The sequence below is a fragment of the Rhea pennata genome, chromosome 2 (genome assembly GCF_028389875.1).
Source record: "Rhea pennata isolate bPtePen1 chromosome 2, bPtePen1.pri, whole genome shotgun sequence".
Taxonomy (NCBI): Eukaryota; Metazoa; Chordata; class Aves; order Rheiformes; family Rheidae; genus Rhea; species Rhea pennata.
In genome coordinates, this window is record NC_084664.1 from 11,434,449 (window position 1) to 11,446,125 (window position 11,677).

The 11,677-nt window shown below is 42.2% G+C and overlaps 1 long non-coding RNA gene across 1 annotated transcript; it reads left to right on the forward strand.

Moving 5' to 3' along the window:
• Positions 1–5,331: 5,331 nt before the first annotated feature.
• LOC134135979 (uncharacterized) lies at positions 5,332–10,449 on the forward strand. The gene is made up of 3 exons (XR_009957394.1): positions 5,332–5,480; positions 6,895–6,963; positions 7,590–10,449. It is a non-coding gene; the product is annotated as an uncharacterized LOC134135979 (long non-coding RNA).
• Positions 10,450–11,677: the final 1,228 nt, after the last annotated feature.

Genomic DNA, 11,677 nt, shown 5'->3' on the forward strand with positions numbered 1-11,677 from the left:
ATGTTATGGTGCTGCCATTTTGATAAGTTATCTGAATTTGCAAAAAATTGCTGCTCACTTTATAATGCAAGAGAAACAAACTGTTCCTCCAAATCACTAACAAAAATGAACCAAGTCTCTTTTGTCTGACATCTCGGACAGAACAGGAGTGCGTCAGCAGCTGTGCAGAGAATTTTAGCCATTTGGAAAATGCATAGATCAAAATGTTTGATCAAAATGTAGCTACTTTATTATTATTATTAAATATGAGTCAGGATCTTTATGGCTGTTTCTAAAAATAAGCATGTTCAGGCAAGCCCTGCCAGGTGGAAGCTGGGGGACCACCTTGCTCTCGGGCCGCGCGAGGTGCAAGTCCTGTCCGAATGCGACGGCTGGCTGCCAGGCCACCGTGTATCACGCCTGAGCAGCGGCGCTTCTCTCTCCAGCACTGGCTCCTTCCTGCAGCACAGGAAATATTTACAGCTGTGTACAGACGTACAGATGGGGCTGAAGGCAGTAGAAGTTGTACTTGGATTGATGGAGATACTCCTGCTTTTTTGGCTGGCGATGGCTGCAGAGTATCCGGTGTTGGAGGGAAGGGCTCATTTCGGCGGTGATCAATCCCGACTGTGGCCCGAGGCCCCACGGGGCGCCGGCACCCTGAGGCTGTGGCACCTCGCTGCACACTGGAAAGAACTGGAAATGCCCCTCTTCTTCCACCTTGGCCTCTCACCAGGCTGACAAAAACTCTTGGCTTTCCTAGCTTTTTTTGCAAAACGGTGAAGAAAATTAACAACTACACTGTGAAATTTAAAGCTTGGTTCTGTTTTATTAGATCCATAAATCTCTCCCTTTTAAAAATACAGCTGCAGGGAAGACACAGGGCTAGACAGCTGGACTTTAACTTCTTCTGTCAGCAAATAGCCTCTTTTTTGTAATATTAAAGTTGCATAACACAATTTCCTTGCTTTCTCTCGCTTGTTCGTGGGTGGACGCGTGCCACTTGGAGCAATTCCAGTCTCAGGGGGAGCAAAGCACTGCAAAAAGGATTGTTAAGGAGGAGGAATCCTGACCTGGTTAAAAAGAGTGAGGAGGAGAGGAGGTATCTTATACACCTCTTTTAAAACAGGACAAACTGCCCTCTCACTTCTCTTTGTTGGCTATGAAAAGCCAGTTCACCTCGGATTTCAGACAGGCAAAATCAGAGTATCCCCTCCAGAGGCCGGCCTGCATTTGTGGAGCTCTAATAGGTACGGAGCACCTTTTAATAATGAATTACATTTATTTCATTTTTCGAGGCCCTTGTGGAAACCCAAAATGCCAAGAAAACACAGAAAAGGATGAGGTTGTAGCCCTAAATTGCCAGAATGCCACTTAAAAGCTTTGCACAGACTGTGTAAAATGAGTAATTGTCTTGCTAAGTGAGCATCAAAATGGAAAGACTGAAGGCTGGCACGAGCGTATGGCTGTAGCTCTGATGTTAAATTCCCCTCTGTTTCAGGCAGCTCCCAGTAAGTGTGAGTCATCCCCAAATTCAGGTCAAATTGGGCACAAGATTTCTGAGAGATGTCTGAAAGGGAGATTATTTTTTTCTTTTTTTTTTAAGTCTAAGGATTACAAACACAGAGGATAGAGTGATTATAAGTGGTGTTGGAAAGACCTCTGAAATTCATAGGTATCATTTTAGGCCAGTTCCAAAGATTTCCATCAGCATCAGCGAGATCATCATTTGACTCATTCCTCTAAAAATTCTGCCCAGTGCACAGAAGAAGATGTCCCATGCCCAGCAGGATCTGCACATGGTGACTGCTCATGCAAGCATTTCCGGAGCTGAGCCACAGGAAACGGTGCTGATTTTAGAGTGTGGTGCTAAACTCAGCTAATCTCACTTCTCACATCCATATCTTGGCCGTTTCGGTTACTCATGCATGTGGCCCTGAATTCAGGTCTATTAATATTCAGAAGTGTTTTTCCTTTGGGAAAGTGTGATTACATAGACTGAATGTTTTGTAGCTTCTGTCCAGGGAGTGTGCCATTTGCTCATCACTGGGGACAGCCTTAAGTTGTAAATGAAATGATTTTGCTCATGTCACCACCATCCCTTCTGGCCACCGATGTGCTGCACCCGCCTTGCAGCACGACCGCGTGATGGGCTGTGGCGAGTGCTGAGAGTCTTCCCACTGCACAAAATGAAGTGCTAGTCAGCCCAGTCCTTTTCGCTGCCCGGGGATACTCACTGCAACGAAGCCTTCGTTTAAATCTCTCTCAACACGTGCAGTGGAGAGTGCAGCGCAGTGCACCAGCTTCTCGCTGGTGTCCGCTCACGCGCCAGGTCCAGCCCACAAAGCCCCAGGTCTGGGTAGCTGCACGGAGGAGCTGTGCGCTCTTGCAGCAGAGCAGAAATAGCCCGAAGGCACAAGGATCGCAATCCCATCAGCTTCCTTTGGAGGCTGGCGGTGTTACGGGAGGGAGAAAAGCAAGAGGAGCTCCACACAAGCCGTCACGGGTGAAATGACTGCAGAGTGAGGCAGTGAAGTTAATTTGGCCATCCGTTGGATTTGGCCATGCACCCCGCACACAGTTTGCCAGGGGACTCAGGCTCCTCTTCTTCCACACAATGGACACACCGACGTCCACTGTGCAAACGCCGAGCTGGAAATAAATATCATTTCAGGTGTTTTTTTGTGTGTGGATGCTAACAACTACTGACCACCTTTACAATTTGGAAAATAGCCTAAATCTTGAATGTCTGTTAATTACACATTAATAATTAATTAAACATATTAATTAAACACTAATATTAGTTACTACTTGTGTTTAAATCAAAATCAATGCCTGGCTGGGATTGTTTGCATCACTTTTTAGAGAGAGCCATGTATTTTTCTGCACAAATATTGTTTTGGGTAGAAGGCAGGCAGAACACATTTCTTTCCAACTCCTGAGCCTTCAGAGGTAAGTTGGCTCTCTTTGGTGGCAATTCTGGAAAAAAATGCAGCAAGCCCTTGCTTCGTTGACTACCAGTGGATTTAAACCTACACTTGAAGGTGAGCATGTGTTCCAATGCATGGCTGAATACTAGGTTATTCTCTGTTATTTAACCAGTCTCCAGACTCAGCTCTGGGTGGCTTGTCCTTCTGCTCTGCACAGTGGTCACTGGTCATGTCCACCCCATGCAGAACAGGAACTCCTGACTGCTCCAGCCTCTAGCTACAGCTGGATTTCCCTACTCCAATCTCTTTGGCTTGTGCCAGAGAAGAGCCTGAATTCGAACCCACATTTATTGTGTATGGAAAGTAAGGAGACCACAGTCTTGGCACAAAGCCAGCTGTGTTCCAGCATGGCAGAAGAGACCAGCTGCAGTAACTATGCATAGTTTTGCCCATGCTAGAGTTTTTCATTGAACTTCCTCTCACGTTAGTAGCTACGTGTGGACTGTTCTCAGAAGAAACGATACTCACTTCTCACAGATGAAAGAGTTCAGTGTTAAAAACAGTGCTTAAAAACAAAGCAGCTCACATATGAAAAAAGACCTCTGAGCACATGCCTCTCTTCAAACGTGAGTAGTCACAGATGCTGAGCATGTGGATAGTCCTTGCATCAGGGGAGCTATTCACACTGCACCCTCAGCGGCAATCAGCAAAGTTAGGGGATTTAGCTAACTCATTGCACTTTGCAAACAAGGAAGGTAGAAAGCAAACGCCTGCATGGCAGCTGTGTGGAGAAGGAACGGCTCCAATGGCAGGAGCCCCGTTTCTGATGGTCGCAGGACATCCCCAGGGGAACGAGCTCATGTGTCCCTTTCAGCAAGGCCAAGCGGTGAAATGTAAAGCCCTGAGGTGGGCAAGTTTCAATAGCTTTTCTTCTCACTGATTCATTTTTTTTCTTAGAGCAAAGGGATGGGAAGGATAACTTAATTTTTTTGTGTTGGTTTGCATCTATTCTGGACTTCTCAGCTTTTGATTAAGAACCAGATGACCTCATTTTTCATATATATCCTGTAAGATATTTCTTTAGGACTTTTTTTTTTCTTTTATAATTTGAAAGTGCAGTAACAACTTTTTAAATGAAAAATCCTTCCTACAGTATTAAATTCTGTCTGGCTGTTTTCAAAATACCTTTATCAAGGTTTCTTGCATTTGCTGTTGCTAACGAGCATCAGCAGCAATACTTTTCTACTAATTTTCTGCAGGGGTGATGGGGAAGAAAGGCTCAGTTTCTGCTCTTGCTACTTTGTTCTGCCATTGACATATCTACTAGAGGCCTGGGTGGTTATTTTTAGCTGTCAGACTGCTGCTTACAGCTTTACCTTAACTTGCTGCTTTTGATTCCAGTCAGTCATGAATTTCTTGTTAGTGATTTCCGTCATCTAGATACTATTTTGCCAACCTGACCTTTGAAGACTTACTATATTTAATTATAAAAATAATTTCTCGTAACTGATAAACAGTGTCTGTGCTTTGAATTATTCAAAGAGCAATTTATAGAAAACATATGGAGAGTCCAACTACGCAACTCTTGTTAAAGTCTTTGTTGCAGTCATAGTGGAGGTGGGCTTTAAGGAGAGATATTCAAGAGAATAATGTGATGGCTATGAAGATCTTCATACTTGAAGATGAGTAACAGAAAAGGAAAGTTAGTCAGAGTGAGGTTTACCTCAGTATACGTAGGAATACCTGTTTAGAAAGCTTAAATATGACAATGAGTTGCTAAAATATTCCTGACAGTTTTGGAAGCAAAAGACCATTTTCGTCTGTCTCCTGAACATCTCACAACAACTTGAGAGTCTTAGAGAAGGGAGGAATGTTTTCAAATAACCAATTTTACTCTATTTGTGGAGAATTGTAGAAGAAAAATTTATAGGTACTTGGTGAAGCTGATAGCGGTTACTGACTGACTGAATGTAACCAAACACTTCTCCTGTGATGAGGAGTGTGGTACATTACTCTTATAGCGGATACATCTTTGCTGCATATAAGGGAAGATGGCCCCAGACTGGGCCATCTGACAAGGGTGATGCCACAGTGCCGCAGTGCGGGTGCTGGAGAATGGGAGGGGACCTGATAATATAAACCTGCACGGAGCTGCCGTGTATTTTTAATGAGTACAGTGAAGGGCTATTAAGGGACCCAAGGCAGAGCTATGGGCTTTTTAGCTCCCAGTGGCTTTCTGCAGTTATTCCAAATGCAGCCACTGCCTCCAAGAGTTGGCAGTTTGGCTGTGTTCCTGATGGCATTGCATGAGGGCCCAGTATTCCCTATATCAGGCGGTGAAAGGACTTTACAACTGTCCTATCTGGTCATCTAAGCTTTTGCAGTCTGGAGTTTCAGATTATTCAAACAATCTAAAGCAAAGTTGTGTTCCCACAGCCAAAAGTAACAGAACTACTTCAGACAGTTCACAGCTAAACATCCTCCCTTTTGGAAGGTATCCAACCCAAACGTGAGAGGAGAATCTTCATTCTGCTGAAGCTGGTGGAAAAATTCCCATTAAGTTCAACGGAGGTAAGATTTCAGTTTCAACTTTCTGAGATAGCTGGTACCGGTAAGAGCAAAGGCGTTACCCAGGAGGTGGATCTCTATTCTAAAATGTGTCCATCACTGTTCCAGCTGGCACCTTTGGATGGGAAACTAAGAGATGAGCTGGTTCCTTCAGCTCAGGTATGGCAAACTGCCAATCTAGACCCTTCCTAAATTCAGAGGAACTGGAAGAATGAGTTCTGATTAAAAATGTTAATTACCGGAAGGTGTAAAGTGGACAACCTTTTTATACCTTTAAGTAACCTTGCATACAAAACCAGCCAGCTGATTTCTTGGTCATTCAGGATCTGTTTGAGGAGGAATTTCTTCACTGTGAGAGTGATGGAGCACTGGAACAGGTTGCCCAGAGAGGTTGTGGAGTCTCCTTCTCTGGAGATCTTCAAGGCCTGCCTGTATGCAACCCTGTCTAACATGCTCTAGGTGACCCTGCTTGAGCAGGGGGGTTGGACTAGATGATCTCCAGAGGTCCCTTCCAACCTCAACCATTCTGTGATTCTGTGATTCTGTTTAAACACCGATACGTACAAAGACTGAAGGCTAATGATCTTCTCTGGAAGTTTTGTTATGATTTATGTATCAAAATAACTGCTGAATGGGGTGGATTCTGTTCTGAGATTCCATGTTATAAATTTAAATAAATTATGGAGAGGTAAGACTGGAAAAGGCCTGCTGCTCTATTGCTCCATTCTGCACCTCTAAGACCAGCATATCCTCAGCAGATATGACTTAGATGTGTCTAATGTATTATGTAAGACGTACAACCTAATATAAAATCAAATGTTGGAGATTCTTTCATCTGCCTTGGTGATCTATTCCAGGATCTATCAGTTTCTACAACATACATGCGTTCCTAACCCATATTCCTCTGACTGCAAAGGAAGTTGATTCCACTTTGCTTTATATTAATGGAGATGGAAAATCATGGATTATCCTACTCTATGACAATCCTTTTATATTGTTATCATATTTCTGTGAGAATTCTGTTTTCTAGAATGAATAAAGACGATTCTTTCAACTTCTTCTAAGAGGCTGAGGATTTTTGAATATTTTGTTATTTCTCTCATGTAGGCAGTTTCCCTTTTGTCTAGGGCATTGTTTAAGTGAAACATCCATAACAAAATGCTGTAGTACAGTAAGAACTCTCCATAAAATAAAATAAGCTGCAAGGGAATGAATATGTAGAATGATTTGGTTTGAAATTATAATTATTCCAATATATTATTATCTATTCCAATCATAAGCCTCTTTGAGTACTGAGCAAAGCAAATCTATCACGGATTACCTACTGCCAGTAGTATCACTTAATATATTATTATTTAAAAGATGATTAATAAAATAATTATCTGGTGTGTTTCTTCCTGTCTTCTTACTGTTACAGCCCAGCAAGAAACTTCCATAGCGTCAGTCTGGAGAGAAGGTGATATTTGGCTCATGCTGAGGAAAAAGGGTCAGTCTTTCAATTATGTTGGCTGCTGGTTAATCCTGATTTATTTTCTGTCTTAAGTACTGCCAGTATCTTTCAGGTCTAATAATCTTGCAATGACAGGCTGAAATGTAATGTATTATTTCCATTTTAATATCTGAATAGAAATTCAGATAATCCAGTCATCAGCTGGATGATCAGGCTCATAGCTGTACGTAGCTTCACTGAGCAACAAAGAAGGGTTGCAGGTACCACAGCTGGGAGCAGAAGTGATACTCGGTGTGAAAAAGAGTGAGGAAAAGCGAGTGCTTGTATCCCACTGAGGAGTCCCTGCTATTGAAGACATGGGCAGATTTTCCCTGACTGCTGGATCAACTTTATAACTGGAGCACCAGCCGACTGCCAAGAGAGACATTTAGCTTGAGACTGCTGATAGCGTGAGGGAACTTCTTCATTTCTCTTTAAGAACAGGAACTCTGCTGTAGGATTAAGACTTTGAAATATGCAAAGGAGCCTTCTGTGCGGTGGGACAGAAGCCCTTTCCAGCTGTGGAGTTGGCTGAGGTTGAGAAATAGGAAGTGATTGTTTTAAAGTGTGGGAGACACTGTGTTGGCTCACAACATAAATTATGCGTCTTCCCCTTCCTGTAGGCCTGCACCGTGTGTTCGTGGCTGAACATGCCGTCCTTGGCTGCAGTGGAAAGAAGCTGTCTGGATAACAAGGGAAATGGAAGATTTGCAGAACAGTCATTCCTCACTGAACCTCCCTTGTCCTTAGCGACACGAGTGTGCTTGGAGGATGGATGCCTATAGGTTCCCGAAGAGGGAGGATTAGCTAATAAAAAATTCAGTGCTTGGCTTCTGATAGCCCATAACAAGTACTTAATGCCTCAGTAGATGGAGGGAAAACCAAATTTAAAACTTATGTGGGAAATACGGATAAGAGAGTCTCTAAAAAAAGATTTCTGTAATGCTCTCTCATTCCAGGCTAAACTAATCCTGTTTACACCATGTGAAAACTTAGATCTTGTGCCTATCTTCCTCCCACATATATTTACACTGTTGCTTAAATACAGGTTCAGACCAAAGCCCTGCCCTGTTTACTGTTCATATCACCATTAGCATGGAAACACACACACTGAGGCGTAGACGTAGCCCAGGTCCCCAGGTCCTCTCAAGGAAACCTTTGCGTGTGATAAGTTTGTTGGCTCAGGCGTTGGCTTCTGCACTCAGAGCTGGGAGAAAATGCTCAGAGCTGCATTTGTTTGAGGACAAACCTGAGCGCAGGACTGCTAAACCCAGCCCAGACTCACGGTGTCTGAGGGAGCGGCCAGCAACGTGGGCGGACAGCGGCTGAAGTCAACTCTACTCCTACCAGTTGTGTAGAAGTGTCTTTGTGCTCTCCGGTACGCAACAGCTATAAACATAAATTCTTCTCCTACTTCTACTGCCAGCCATGAAGAATGTTGGAAGCTGCCATCTTGCCAAACAAGCATCATTTCTTGTATCATCGATTTAAATAAGCATTTGACAGAACAGGCAGAGAAAGATTACAACACAGAGATTAACACGGAGCAAATGCATGGAGCATCCTCAGTGCGGAGGGGAAGCCTGTGAGTGACTTGATAGGACAGGTGAACCCAACTCTACTGCTGAAGGGAAATTCTCCAAACTCAATAAAACAAGCAAAAAGGCAAAACCTGTGCTGTGTACTCTGCATCCAGTGCTCTGGAAGACTCTATGGGAAGTGTAATATTTCTTCAACTGTTCTAGGAGATATATGATGTGTTTGCTATGTCCAAGTGCAAGCTATAAAGTATAATAAATAGAGAACAGTCATTAAGAAGGCACGATCTCTATTTTAAATTAGGGAGTAGTTGAGCTATGGCAGTGATACAGAACATATTCCCGTAAAGCATTATATCTCTATCTGTAGTAGAGCTGTCCTTTTGTATTTTATTGTCAGAAAAACATATTAACTTCAAAATACTGCTTGGACCTCATAAAACCATTCCCAGTTTTTGAGTGCTTTATTTATGTACTATCATAACAATGATCCAATGGTTATTAAGGTGATTTTCTCAAACAGTCCTGAATTTAGGAAAAAAGTATTGCCATGTAAGTGACAGCTGATTTCCTGTGGCTGCTTCCAGACGATTGAGATTTTCTTCTATGATTCTACAATCTATTTACAAAACCAGTTAAATTCAGTAGGATGAATTAGGATACAACAATAAAATGTAGACTATGATCCTGCAAACCTTTTTTCTTTTTATTCCCATCTCCCCTCTCTGGGAAGATTCTGGGGTTTGAATGAAAGCTCCTTGTAGCTAAGAAATCTGCAAATTAAGGTTTAAGCTCCCTTTGTATCGATCTAGTCAGTGGTGCCTAAAGAGCCATTCGTCTGGCCAGAGTTAGGTGGGTACCTCAGGGTGAGCTGAATAGCTCCGCAGACCGCGAGAGGGGGATGCCTATCACTTGAACGCAGGTGTCTGATGCCACTTGAGATGGGCCTGGAGCAAGCTGTGTGGCCTCTAGCTACTCTTTTAGAAAGTCTTCGGTCTGTGGCAGGTCCTAGATAATAGTTACCAGGTCTGTGTGAATGTACCAGACACCCTAAGACACCACAGATGCCTCTAAGCCCTTATGTTGGGCAACCGAGTTGAGCCCTCTCTGCACCTATTAAAGTATATTTGTTCTTTAATTAAATTAAAGAATTTAGGAATTAAAGAACATTACCTTTTAAATTAATTTTAAGAGTCTCATTCAGTTATTTTCCTGGGGAGATTTTGGCCATGTATTTGGTGGAGATGTAGGCTGAAATTCAACTAATGAAAATACCAATCTTCAACACTAGCTTACCTAGTCAGGAATTCCACATGACTACAGGGTATTACCAGCTGTTTTTGTATTTCATTAGAAAAACACAAATCAGAACTCTATAGAACTAGGACAAAGCTCTGATCATCTTCCTGGGATGTTTTTTAAGTTCAGCGTGGATATCATTGACAAAGTTTCTTTCTGTTCTTGTACATTTATAGAAATGCCAATATCATCGTGTTGATGTATCCATATGCTGATTCTTTTTCACATATGCATGTTCTCTTCTCACTGAGTTCTCTTACTGATCAGTTTTCTGTATGACAGCATATCTTACATCAGATACTTATCCTTCCTGCTGAGACAGATATCGCTGAAGAAGCATTTATCACTGATTACTGCAGGAATCATTCTTGAACTGTGACCTGTCTACCGAGTTTACATCTCATATGATATCTAGATTTGCTGTTTCTGTTTTTTTATGTAAAAGTTATTTCCAAGAGAAAAGTCTCCTATCTGGCTCTCCAGTTCATTATAATTGATTATTATTTTCAGTTCAGCTACTAAAGATGCAACATATTTTATGAATATTTTCATTAATGAATAGACAATATGCTGCAAATAATGTTGTCATTGAATAAAGTAGGATTTTATTGGCTTTACTATTTATTTCAATAGATATTTTATTAAGAAAAAAGAAAGTAAGAAACCATCTGTTGCATGTAGGTGGTGTTTTTTCGTTGCTAAAGGAAGTATATGTATGTATATTGTATATAGATATATGTATGTATGTATATATGTGTGTGTGTATAAAAATTAAAAATAGAATAGTGTTCTGAATTAGAAAGTTAAAGTTTGTTACTTCTGTTGCTCTTTATATTTGAGATATTGTCACTTTTCTTCAATGTGCAGCAGTAATAGGGAGCAGATTTTATTCCATCCCATCCTTTGCTAAATGTAGAGTGTCCTGATTGAGTGGGAGCAAGTGAATTGGCTGTTGGATGTCCTTAGGGGAAAGGAACCTGAGGTGCCAGGGTCTGGGGTAGATCAGCACACTGGGAGAGCAACCAGGAGCCCACTGGAATTAGTCACTGATGATGTATTGTAAGTTTAACTTTTCATCAGAGTTTTTGTGTGATTTAATTTACATTTTTTTCAGCTGCCTTCTTTAAAATGTCTTCCTGCTGTCATTATTATTTAAGTATCTGGAAGGATGAATTTTCTCCCTGGGGTGCCAGTCATCCACTAGCATCTGCTAACATACCTCTCTCTCTCCAGGGTCACAGGGTGAGACTCCTTGACCAATGCCTAGAAGAGAAGAGAAGAGAAGAAAAAAGAAAAACATTGTGAAACAGTGATTTTGAAAGCTGACCACTGCCTAGACACCCTGAGAATCAGTAATGCATAAAAGATCTTCAGCAAGAAATCCTTACACACAGCTGTAATGAAAAGCATTTCCAAGGGCAGCATTTTACAGTTATGGCCACAGTATGTTGGTCCCATACTTCAAGCAGTTTACAGAACTATTTTGTCGCTCCTCTGTTCTATAGGTTAGTCTTGGCTCATTGGGTAGCACTTTCTGATGATCCCTTGGTCCCTTGGGGACTCACCATGCCCCAGTCTGCAATTGCACATGGGCAGAGGGTGACCTGTCAGTCCTCAGCTGAACACTGAATGAGCCAGTTTGCTTTGAAGTTCCATTAACAGAAAGCATTTTGATGGGAATATCCACACCCACAGCAAGGAACTGGTGCATAATGAGCCACTCAGGACCAGTGCGAAGTGCTTTGGGCCTAAGACAAAATAAATGTTTTGCTCCGTCATCTTTCTGTTCTCTACATCCTGGTCGTGTCTCTGGACAGCCCCTTCCCATACTTCTGAAATGTTCTCCTCCCACCCTGGGTACAGTGGTACTGTCC